This window comes from Nestor notabilis, unplaced genomic scaffold, assembly GCF_000696875.1.
Source record: "Nestor notabilis isolate BGI_N333 unplaced genomic scaffold, ASM69687v1 scaffold33539, whole genome shotgun sequence".
Classification (NCBI taxonomy): Eukaryota; Metazoa; Chordata; class Aves; order Psittaciformes; family Psittacidae; genus Nestor; species Nestor notabilis.
This window is the reverse complement of record NW_009943832.1, coordinates 1-12,337: the sequence shown is the minus strand read 5'-3', so window position 1 is coordinate 12,337 and position 12,337 is coordinate 1. Positions and strand designations below refer to the sequence as shown.

The window sequence follows — 12,337 nt, the reverse complement described above, 5'->3', positions numbered from 1 at the left end:
TCCCTACAAAACCCAAATTCCTTCATTAGAGAAATGGGAGCACTGAACACCCTGCTTGTATCTAAAAGAGCACAAAGGGATACAGAAGCCAAACCCTCCCCTTTCCCAATCTCAGGTAAAAAGGAAAATGCAGCAGGTTTTCCCAAGCTTTTGTAGATTTTAGTTAAGTATAGCTGCTGAGTTTACATAGCTTCACAACAAAGTTTAGAAACCTGCTACTGAAGTATCTATGAAAGGCCAAGGCAAGCAAGGAAAGCACACACATTCTGAACATCCATTTAGTCCAAGTTTTGCTTACAAAGCACCAGAACTCTATGTCATGGAGTAAAACCTCCACTTCTTTCAGTATAACAACTTATAATTTTTATCTTATAATCAAAAGTGATAACTATTGAGAGGTGGCCACTCAATGCTTTAAGTGTGTTCTCTCAGCATTTATGAAGACTATTAAAGCTGAAGTTATATTTAAGACATTCTCATTTTTCAACTGGGCAAATTCAAATGCATTACTAGAAATAAAAGGCAAACTGGACACTGCTTTCTTATACCTGACTCTATCAGAATCCCACTATATGACATTCTTGTCACACTCAGAGTTCTTGTTTCTTCATCGTAATGTTTAACTTTCCACAGCAGAATCCCCCAGTTTCAAAAGACAGACCTTTAAAGCAGACCTTGCACTGTGGAAGTGGGGCTGTAAGGTTACATGTGCATTGACATTACACAGACAGGACACTCTGGACAAGCAGTTTTTTATCCCAAGTCTTTCAATCAAGTGCACAGACATTCTCAGACACGTGCCTGCCTATTTGCATTCTGAACTTGCTCGTGCTTGAATTGTTTCAAGTAGGGATGAAAGCCCCAAACTGTGTTTACAGTTGCCTGGAACTGATCCACTTTACAGCAAGGATGAAAAAGTTACTCAAATGTCAGCAATCCACCAAATGCCCTTCCCACACAAGTTCTCAAGGATTAAACAAAAGTGACTGGGAATTTCAGCACAAAGAATTACTGGCTCTGTCCTCCCTCAGTTGCATGTAGTAAATGAAGTAACAGTGAGGACAGTACCACTGAGAACATACCAGTCTTTAGTCTTTAAACCAACCTCAGGTTTGCTGAGAAGGAGTTCAGCCTAAGATTAGGTTATTCAGGTAACTGCTGGGAGCTGCTAGTTATGGTAACTGTGTGGTTCAGCCATACCTCACTTGCTGTTAGAACTCCATGGCAAAACAGCAGACAGTGCCAGATATCTGTACAGTTAGACACAACAGGATGCAGTGATCCAGCTAATTCCAGAGTTGGGTGTTCTCTGCATTTGCCCAGGGCAGCTTTAAACTAATAAATTCACTTTATTAACAGTAGGATCTATGCTAGAACCAGCAGTGTCATGGGGACATTAATACTGCAGGTCAAAGAGCCTGGGCATGGAAACAATGGACAGATGGGGGAAGCAGGGGCAAGAGCGCCAAGAAAGGTTTGGAAGGGACATTGAGATACTCTTCTGTGAGAAGACAGACCAAATGATTCTCCCTTGTATTTACTAATAAAGCACACCTGGGAATAGCTGAACACAGGAACTAAATCTAACATACTACTTGGGTAGTTCAGTTACAGGCTGCCTGGACAGCTCTAACAACTTTCTCTGATTGTTTCCTATGCACCAGTATTTGCAAAGAAACCTGCATAAAATGGCAAACAAAACCAGAATGTAATTAGAACTTGCAGACTGCATACAAGCATAACTACTTTATGTCAAATATTCACTGTCCTGAGTGCCTCTAAAAAGAAATGATACTCCATTTTAATGCTATCTTACCTTATCTTGCTAAATAATCCATGAAACTACAGTTCTGGTGTGGGTGGGGGGTTATTTATTTAATAAAGTGCCATAGTAGGCTTTTTATTTCAGAGATACAATCTCAGAAAAAGGAGTGGATGCCAAGGGGGACACGACCACCAGTAGTCCGATAATGTCACAGCTATGGTTTACATTAAGTCTGGATTATTCTCAACAGACCTGTAGTTGTGTGGAGAGACAAATGCTATTTGGAGAAGACATGCAAACATCAAGACCTAAAGTTCTAAACTGAGGAAGGGCTTTTCCCCTGCAAAGTAAATACCCATTTTAGGGGAGACTGACTAAAGTACGAGCTTCAGTTCAACATGCAGTTTGGATAAAGCAAACACTGAACCAACTGGAGGGATAATACCAATTTTGTGGAATTCTTTCAAAAACAGAAAGGAAATTTCAACAGCAGTGAATGAATCCAGGCACCAAGCTCAGCTGCAGGAAGTTTCCTGTCTCCCAGGAAAGATCCAGAGACCTCAGAAGAAAGAATGGGGCAGGGTAAGGAGGAAGGGGAAGATAACCACAGAAAGTTATTTATACCTTTAGTTCTGCTTTCAGCGAATGAAGTCCTATGACAAAAGGATGAAGTACATCATCTGTGGAAGGTAACACAGAAAAACAGAAGATATTTACTATTTTAAGAGAAATTTATAAATGTGTGCAACATACAAAATTCATAAAAAAGAAATTACTTTGTGAATTACATCAACAGTAGAGTTCACAGAAGTACCATCCTTCCACTCCTTCAGCTTTCAGGCCCTTCCAGCCTTTCATTATTTTATGCAATGCTTCAGTGCAATGCAACACACTGTGTAAGGCCAAGACTGCACAACCAAATGCTACCCCAGTCCAACATCATCTCATTTTTATTCAAGAACATCATCAAAATCTTTCACAGCTAAAAACTCGCTGAAGTAAAAATCAAGTATAAGTACTTTCTTCTCAGACACCAGAAAACACAGAAACACTGTGCTGACTCACAAATGTTATGACAAATCCTGGATCGAAAACAAGCAAGTAATCAGAAGCTAAGCCTCTGAAGGCTATCTGTATCTTCCATACAAGCACTAACTGGAAGAGGAAGAAATCCTGGGGAAGCTGAAGAGAACTTGATTAAAAGATTAGAAACTCAGATTAGATCAAGAAACAGGTCTAGGTCAAATACACAAAAACATTCACTATACTGTAAGTGGTAAAATGCTTTCTTACCCAAAGTTCCCATCCTACTTGGCAATTCCTAAAACAATCCCATGCAGAGATGATCAGAGAAGGCAGAGATGATCAGAGAAGGCAGAGATGATCAGAGAAGGCAGAGATGATCAGAGAAGGCAGAGATGATCAGAGAAGGCAGAGATGCAACACAACCAGAGAGTCATTGAGGCTGGAAGGAACCTCTTGAGACCCTTTAGTTCCACCTCCCTACTGAAGCAGGCTCAGCTACACCAGGCTGCCCAGGACCACATCGGTTGGGTTTTGAGCATCCCCCCAAATACACACTCCACAGCCTCTCTGTGCAACCTGTTGCAGTGCTTGACCACCCTCACAGCAAAAACAAGTATTTTCTCATGTTCAGATGGAGATTCATGTGTTTTTATTTGTCCTCACTGCCCCTTGCACTGTCACTGGGCACTAGTGAGAAGAGTCTGGTGTCCTCTTCATTCCCATCAATGTACTGATACACATTGACAGGAACACAGAATCATGGAATGGTTTAGGTTGAAGGGACCTTAAAGCTCATCCAGTTCCAACCCCCTGCCATGGCCAGGGACACCTTCCACTAGAGCAGGTTGCTCCAAGCCCCTGTGTCCAACCTGGCCTTGAACACTGCCAGGGATGGGGCAGCCACAGCTTCTCGGGGCACCCTATGCCAGCGCCTCAGCACCCTCATAGTAAAGCTTTCTCTTCTTCAGCCTCAACAGTCTCAGCTTCCTGATGTCTTTCTTTACAGGAACTACAAAGAAGCACACATTTAAAAAAATAAATAAATAAATAAATCAAAAAGAGATCTTATATTGCTGGCCCACTTTTGCTTAGAAGCATCCCCTTCTCCTGGATAGCATGGGAGGAACTGCAACGGTTTTACCCCAGACAGCAAACTCCCAAAGGCTAATAAGCCAGAAGAATGCTTTGAGATCTCCACCTTGAGCCACTTAGTAACAGTCAAATCAGAACCTACTTACAGTCTGAACGCTACATTTACCCCACTTACTAACTTGTGTACCTCTCAATGGCAAACATTTAGGAACACGACATAAAAGTAAGGTGAATAATGTTTCCATCATGGAAAAGGATATGCAGGGAGACTCGGAAGAAAGGAGGATTTCTGTGTTTTGTACCCCAGGAAAAAGCTGGTTCTCACAGGAGACAAGCAGACAGCAATGACAGCATATTTAGGAAATAATCTCCACTGAATCAAGGGGGAGGAGGTGTTTGTTTATTTTTGACAGATTACATTACTGAGGAATAAGGTGTGAAAAGTGATGCGACCAGAAAGCATGTGGGGGCCAGAAGCAGAGTAAAATAGGGAAGGACAAAACCACCATAAGAACCATGATTATAAGCAGACAACCAGATGAGGGGGAGAGTTGAGATTTCGTCTTTTAAAAGTAGCCACATTGACAACTAGCAACCTGATAAAAGCATGGATGCAGTTATGGTCCTCACATTGAACGAACAGGTCAAGAGATTTGTAAAGACCAGTTCCTGAGGAAACCAAGAGCTAAAATCTGAGCTGAAAAGACTCTGGGACAAACTTTGGGAAAAGTCAGCATGATGGATAATGTTAGATAAAAAAGAGAAGAGAAAACTGATGTGGAAGGGTAGAGGTTTTACAGACTGAAAACCTAAAGCATTTTAATTGTAAAAATCAGCCAGAAGAAAAAAATAATCTCACGTAAAACCAAAAAGAGAAGGCATAGCATAAAACTAATGTGATGAGTTAATGCAGCAGGTATATTTCTACCTGCAGAAAAAGTAACAGCTGTAAGGGTGTAAAAATCGTGTATTTTTCTTGACAGATAGGAGATGCACAAAAAGCAACGATCAGTAAGAACATTTGCTAACAGAACTGGCAACAAGGAGGGTTTAAGAAGCAAGAGTTGACAAAAATAAACAGCTGTTACTGCAGATGTGAGATTCAATTAAACCTGAGAAGAATTGTTCACCTAAGACAATGGCAAAGCCAAGGGAGAAGAAAATGACTCTGGCCTGGAGGAAGTTTGCCTGCTTGCAGGATTTCCACCTGAGATAGTCCACAGTGCAGGAGACGGAGCAAGGGAAGCAGGTGTTCTGCAAGGGGAACTCACACAACTGCATCACTGGCCACTCTTCAGTGTCAAACCACTGCTTTTGAAAACTGAAAAACTCTTCTACAAATGCACATCTGATGGCACAAACTGACAGAGCACGGTTTGAAATACACAGGGTTCCCCACTGCTACGTTTGTGTTTCAGTGGTGGCAAGTCACTTCCACACTAGGCACTGATGGCTTCAGAAAACCCACCTGGACAATACTGCATTTAAGATTAGGTCATCCCAAACGTGAGACATTTCAAATGGTCAAAAACATGTGCATGGTGATATCCCAGATGTGCAATTTCTACAACTGAACCCCAGCTACACTGTTACTGTGTTCTTGTTGTTTCCTCCAGTTTTCACGGCAATCAGTTTGGTAGATACAGCACTTTGTTACTGGCAGTGCTGGAAATCTATTCCCAGCAAGAAATACTCATTTTCTATTGTGTGAAGGAGCCATCAACTTAAAATGTAATCAAAATCAGCTAGGCTTTCTAGAAGTTACGACAAAACTCTCCTACTACACTTATTCCTGGGCTACACTGTTAATTCCCTGTCTTTAAAAATCACATGGTCTATTTAAAGTCTCCATGTGGGAAACTGAGAAAGACAAAAACATGCGATATACAAAGAAAACCAGAATTAGAAGACCCCCATCCCCGCCAGACATATACTACGCAAACAAAAGCGAAAGAACCTCTTCCAGTTACAGCAGCAGTATTATTTGTGGTGACAGGGTGGCAGAAGAAAAAGTATTTTCAAATCTAAGACAATTTTTGTGTCAATCTGCCCGACAATTTTATTAAAAGATTTCTTCAGAGCATATGGCACTTCTATAAAACAAAATGATTCCAGGTACTGTCCTGTAATTTAACATCACAAGGGCAGATCTTACTGGAATAGGTAAAAATAGCACTCGTGGACATGCCAAAGGAGTCTTTCCACTATATGGCCGGTGCTTAGATTGCAACATCAGCTGGCTCTCTTTTTATAACCTCCTGATTGCCAGTGAACAAGTTACACAGTCAACTTAAAAGGTTTGAGAAGTCTAAGAGTAAGCTCTGGAACTCACTTTCAGCTGAAATCAATCCACTGTATCACTCTGACACGAACACTTTGTTTCAGCATGCCATTTATTGCCTGTGTAAGCTTTATAGTTGCTTCTAAAGCATTTAACACAGCTGAATGATGTAATTCAGAATACGGTTTATTTTTTGTTAAATGTCAGCATAAAATTAGAGGCTTGCACACTTCATTGTTTCTTTTGGCTACCACACACTCTGGAAGCTACTTAACTTACTACAGCCTCTTGCAGCTGCACATGTACCATCCTCCAGTGAACCTGGTTTAGCCCATTTCTGCAAATGCTCCCCCTCAACTCCAACCACTCCCTAGCACCTGAACTCTAGATGGGTTTTTTTATCCATGTTTCCACATAAAGGTAACAACTGTCACAATATGAGCCTTTCACAGTGTCAGAGCAGTGATCAAATGGAAACAGAAATGTTGTTCTGCTAGAAGACACTCATGGTCCTTAGCCAGCAGCTTGACTTACAGATGACTAGAATTGCTCAGCTTTCTAATTAGGTACAAGGGAAACCAGTATCCTCCCATCTTCAACACCACAAACAGGTTTCTGCCTGCTCATACCTACAGATTGGTATTGATTTGACACAGCTTTCAAAAGTTATTGGAGAGGGCGATCGGGAGGGAAAAGCAAGCTGCAAAAACGCAGGTCATCACTCAGCTTGCACAGGTACTTTTATCCCCTCTGAGAAAAACTGAACTATCATCAACGTATTTAACTCCCCTGAAGTCTGGAAGTGCTGGCTTAATCCAAATATGTTTCTTACTTGCACAAGGTGGCCCCAGCACAGTGTGTCTACATGAAGGTCTCATGCAAATTCAACAGTAGTGAGAGTTCAGACACATTTGCCATACTTAGTGCATGACTTTGACAACACAGGTTTTAGAAAAACACACATAAAATTACAAGTGCACAAATAAAGAACTGATAAAAGTTATTTTAATGGGCTTATGAAGTATATGAGACATGAGGGAATTAAAGTTCTATCAGAAATCGTCAAAGTAAGGGCAATATTACCCTGATGGTAACCCTGGAATTACCAATTGAGTTCTAAATATATTGTACTTTCTATGATACTAATTTGGGAACAACGTTAACTAACAGGGTTTCGGGAGCAATAAAGTAGGAATTTTCTTTTAAATCATTAAAATATGATTAACTAGTATTTTTCCTTCCCAGCAACATTGCCACCACTGAAGCTTTCAGTCTAATGATCCTCCCTGTATTTGCTGTACTACTGTGCAGGACTATTGGCCTGTGTTTCTAGGTAAATCCCATGCAAATACAAGGGAGAATGTGTATCTTCACCTGTTTGACTATGCTGCCTTCACTCTCACCAAGAAACTCTTATGTCAAATCTTACACGTAGTTTCTTCTACACAGGAGAAATTATAGGACAAAAGAACCAAGAATAATAATTTACTTTTTGTTCAACAAGCAGTCTCAGTGGGGGGGAGACACAGTTCATCTCTTCCACAGGTAGTAAGAGGGTAAAGAGAGAGCAGTGCCTTTTGTGGTACATGAACAGACTGAAAAGACCACTAGAAAATATTGAAACCATGGCCAGATGCTGAGCAAACACAGTTAAATGATAACAGAACAAGAACATGGAATATGCGAAAACTAGCACACATTACTGATAGGGTTGACAGGGACGTACGTTGGAAGCAAGCAACCAGCAAAAGAAAAGACATCACAGAAAAAGAAAGATTAGTCATATAAGACTAATATAAGAAAAAGCAAGATTAGTCATACTGAAGTTTCTCAATATATACCCAAATGTTTGCCCTACAAAGGTACATTAAAGACATCTCTCTCCTAGATGCGTGCTACCTCGCTAGTCTCTCCAGCCAGGTGCTCCTAAAACACTCATTTTCAAAACTCTAGCTTGTTCTGTAGTGAAAAGATGTATGTAACAATACTATAATGGGGGCTCTGAGCCATTTTTTCAAGTCTAAACCTCTGAGCCAGCTTTCATGAACATGGTTAACCCCACACCACACCCAGCTGCAAGTTAGTGAAGCAACCTCCCTTCAGCTTCTGAACTAAAAATATACAAGATGTCTCAACTGCTCTTAACCGATACTACATGTTTCAATTGGAATGCAATATTAACAACCCTTTTGTCAGCTGTTTGTCAAAAGTGAGATATTTTAGGGACAAACCAATAGCAAGTGTGCAAGGTAAGCTCAAACCTGAAACAAAGCAACGTAATATAGTAGTAAAACAGCCCTCCCGCAATCAACCCAACATCTGCAAAGCCACAACACAGCAAGCGAAATGATTCCACAGAGCAATGAAACTGAGAACAACAACATAAAGCAGGGGCTTGTATCAGAAAAGCTGGAGATACAGGTCCCATGTGCAGATTTTCAGATAGTGCAAAGAAAACAAGGCAGAGTCACTTCCACACTTACCACATGCACAGATGATTTGCAAGGCAATTCTAAAACTCTTTTGCCTGAAGTTAAAACCAAGCAGCTTTGATTTAACTATGCTATTGCTCTGCTTCATTTATGTGAATGTGCAGGATACGTCTGGAACATGCATGGGAGAAAGAGCAGAACCCAGACACACCTGCAACTGCAAACAAATCCAATGCCCTGTATTTGCCACCATGTTGTTCTACACAAATCCAGAGTTTTAGTATGTTAAAATCTAGCTCTAAAAAGCTTGTCGCTCCCTATAAGCAAGCAAAACCCTCTGGAAAACACATGTATCAATCACACTGGTTATGCCACTTAAAATCTTCATAAAAGGATACTCACTTATGTAAATATTCTATTTATTGTTAGTTATAATTCTTAGCTCTGAAGTGAAAATGCTTTACTCCTTTACAAATTACTCCAGATTGGCACTTTGTCTGTCCTCACCTTCTATATGCACTGCAGCATTTCAGTACACGAGATGACCATATTCTATTAAACTCTAAAGGGTCACTACACACTGCTGCCATGAAATCAACTTTGTGTGAAACATGACATTTCTAGTACAAACACAATATTCAAGTCACTACAGGGATAAATGTGGGCCAGCTGCTTTTCAAAGCAAAATCCTTGTTTACAAAACACCAGTGGACATAGCAAGAGCCAACAGAGCTCTGAGAATCAGTCACAGAACCTCTTCCAAAAGAGACTTTCTTTTCAGAAAAACTAGGAATGTCACTAAATACATATCTGGATTACCCATAGAGAGAAAGTTCTATCATACTGTCTCAAAACTCACGAGCTAATGCATGCTCATTGCTAAAATACCTTGTTCATTTGTCATAAAGCTGGTATTTTCATTTGATTTCCTAGTGTTCCACCAACTTGTCTTGCCATTAATTTCTAGAGCTGGCAAAATGTTTCCACAACCTTATTCAATACACAAGGGATATAGTCTGTACCAGAAAATACTGGAGGGTTTTGCCTAAGCAATTACACAAAAGCAATCAAAACTGGTACAAGGCAGATGTAAACACACCTGCTCCATTACAAATGACACTTACATGAAGCTTACCGAAATCGTGCTGAAATTATTACGACCCTTGACATTTTAGTTAAAAAGTTTGAATTTGCTTTAACTGTCTTGGCTACTTCCCCAAATAAGGATAATTTTGACTCACACAAATTGATGTTTTCACGAGATATAGAATGCTGACTTCTATCTCTTCACACGGTTACATACTCGTTAGATCTCTGCATTTTGAAGTTAGAAGATGGTTCAGGAACTTACTCCACACAAAACAATCAGCCTTTTCAGTTATTCATTTGTTTCAAGCTGAATTTGCACACAACTTTTGGAAACTCAACTGCACCAAGCCACGTTCCCTTTGTTTGGGAGACAACTGGCCTTAGGTGGTTGTGCCACCCAGCTGTCCTGCTGCCTCTCCTCCTGCAACTATTGGATGTATGAGCTTATCTCAACTCAACAGCCACCTAGATGCATCAAGAATACACAACTCCCACAGACTATGGAAGGATCCTTTGACCTCCCATCATCAAGCGGGGTGCCACAGCACAAACCTCTGGTGTGCCAGCTGCAGCAGCACATCACCACGTGAGGAAACCAAATGAGATAAACCCCTCCTTGCCCAGCTGGCAGGTCAGGAAGGCAGGCAGGCAACACGCGAAGAGAGGGACAGGAGGAGAAAGAGGAGGAGGCAAAACCTGGAGGGTGTTTAAGTAAGACAATAGCAAAGATGGGGAAGCAAGGGGTGCCACAAAGGTGTGGTACGAGGAATGACCAAAGGGGTCATGGAAGACTAAGACAGTATGTTGACAAAGGCAGCAGAGATGATCAGAGACCCAAATACACATTTAGTTCCTCTGCTCTCATAATTTTATGAGGAACACGGGAATAATTTAAACATTCTATATCAATAACAGAAAAGTGAATTTATTAACACAACTCCTGCATTTGAAACCAACTGATTGAAGACTTAGACACAGTAATTCAAACGAGCAGCTTCTGGTCCCCATCTCCTACAGAAATTTTAGAACCAAGAGCTCTTGGTTCAAAATTTAATTTGTTTTCAAAGACAGAAAACAAGGAAAACTTGTTTTTTCCCTCAACTCCTGGTTTCCCAACAGTGAAGTAGCCAAATCAATAAGCTGGGGGGAGGAGGGGAGTGTATGTCCCTGAAGAAACTAGTGCTGATTTAGCATACCAAAAAATGCTGACCAATAGATTTCTGTGGGTCATGTTTGTGGTTTATAAAATATGAGTTATTTTAATAAGTTGTAGTAAGTTCAGGCCCTGAGACAGCAGTAACTTCAGATGTAATTTGAATTGACTTTGTTGTTGTTACGGAATTAAAAAAAATGGAAAATTATAGGTAAACACAAAAGGCATTCAAGTGGAAAAAGAAAAAAACCCAAAGTTTTAGATCTTCTTTGGAAATGTTTTCTCTGCTATTTCCAGATTCTTTTTCAAAGCAGGTTAGTCAGCAGTGTTGCACAATAAGCTGTCCAGTGCTGATGATATTAAGTATGGCAACAAACCATACGAAAAACACATTCCAGATTTCTGAAAGCACCACTGCTCCAACCCAAGTCAGCTAGTCCACTTCTCAGTTAATAACCTCAGATTAACCTGCCTACCATATTAATCAGTCAGCCATTTCATGAACATATACACAGATCTATAGCTTTTTAATGATTAATTGTAGCCTTAGGGTTTACCTATACAAAAATTTCATTAAGACAAATCAAACCAACTTCATGCCACTTCCATTCTGAATGGGTGTCCACAGAACAGATGTAACCAAACTGCCTGAAATTAACTCTCACACTCACCAATCCAATCTTTTCTTCCGCACCACCACTGTAGACATGTCCTAAAGGATAAACATGTCCATTCAAATTACACCCTAGGTTTCTTTTTTACACAATGCAGTGATCCTTTAGGCAATAGTTGGAGCTGAGTTTTTCAGAAGCATTAAAATAAAAGACATTTCAAAAGTCTTTTGTACAAATCTATTTTCAGATACTTTAAGTTGGCTTCGGTTTTGGAAGAATCATTGCTCTATTCCATTAAAGACCCTTCTTGTTTTGCACACCTACAACAACCTTCAATTGCATCTGGAACACACACTGTGCTGTTTAGCAATTCCACTACAACTGGTTTTGAGATCTCATTGTCCCAGGTAAGGTCCCTGTATTTATGGATGTCACTTGAAGGCTAAGAAGGAAAAGAAATCCTGCACAAGTTACTTAGTCTGACGTAGGTGAGATGAACAATGGACAAGAGCCGTGCTGCTGTTAGCACAGGCAGGTTATTTGTGTGTACACTTGGACTGTAGATAAAATGAGTCCAGAAACAGCACAATCCTGGCTCTGCAGTAACACCATTTCTACAGGGCAAAGTTGTAACAGTTTAGAAGAAATTAGGAAACTAAAGAATCTTACTCCAGTTTTCAAACGTCTTTTTCTGTACAGAACCGAAGTCGAAAAGACCCGAACGAGCAGTTCAAACCGAAGAACGCCCCAGCAGAACGCGTTCAGTTATGCTAATACAACGTACACGCATTTTCCGCTCTCGGCTCACAAGATGAAAGCAACAGAGAGGTTAGGGAGGCCCCGCTGGCAGCACGGCAGGGACAGTGCTGCCAGCAGCGCCGCGGA

At 40.7% G+C, this 12,337-nt stretch overlaps 1 protein-coding gene across 1 annotated transcript in view; it reads right to left on the bottom strand.

The window, feature by feature from the left end:
• Positions 1-2,444, bottom strand: part of RAF1 (Raf-1 proto-oncogene, serine/threonine kinase) — a 33,666-nt gene extending 31,222 nt beyond the window's left edge. Inside the window, exon 1 of the mRNA XM_010022116.1 lies at positions 2,390-2,444. The gene's annotated coding sequence lies outside the window, so the exon portion shown is untranslated. The remainder of the gene's footprint in view (positions 1-2,389) is intronic.
• Positions 2,445-12,337: the final 9,893 nt, after the last annotated feature.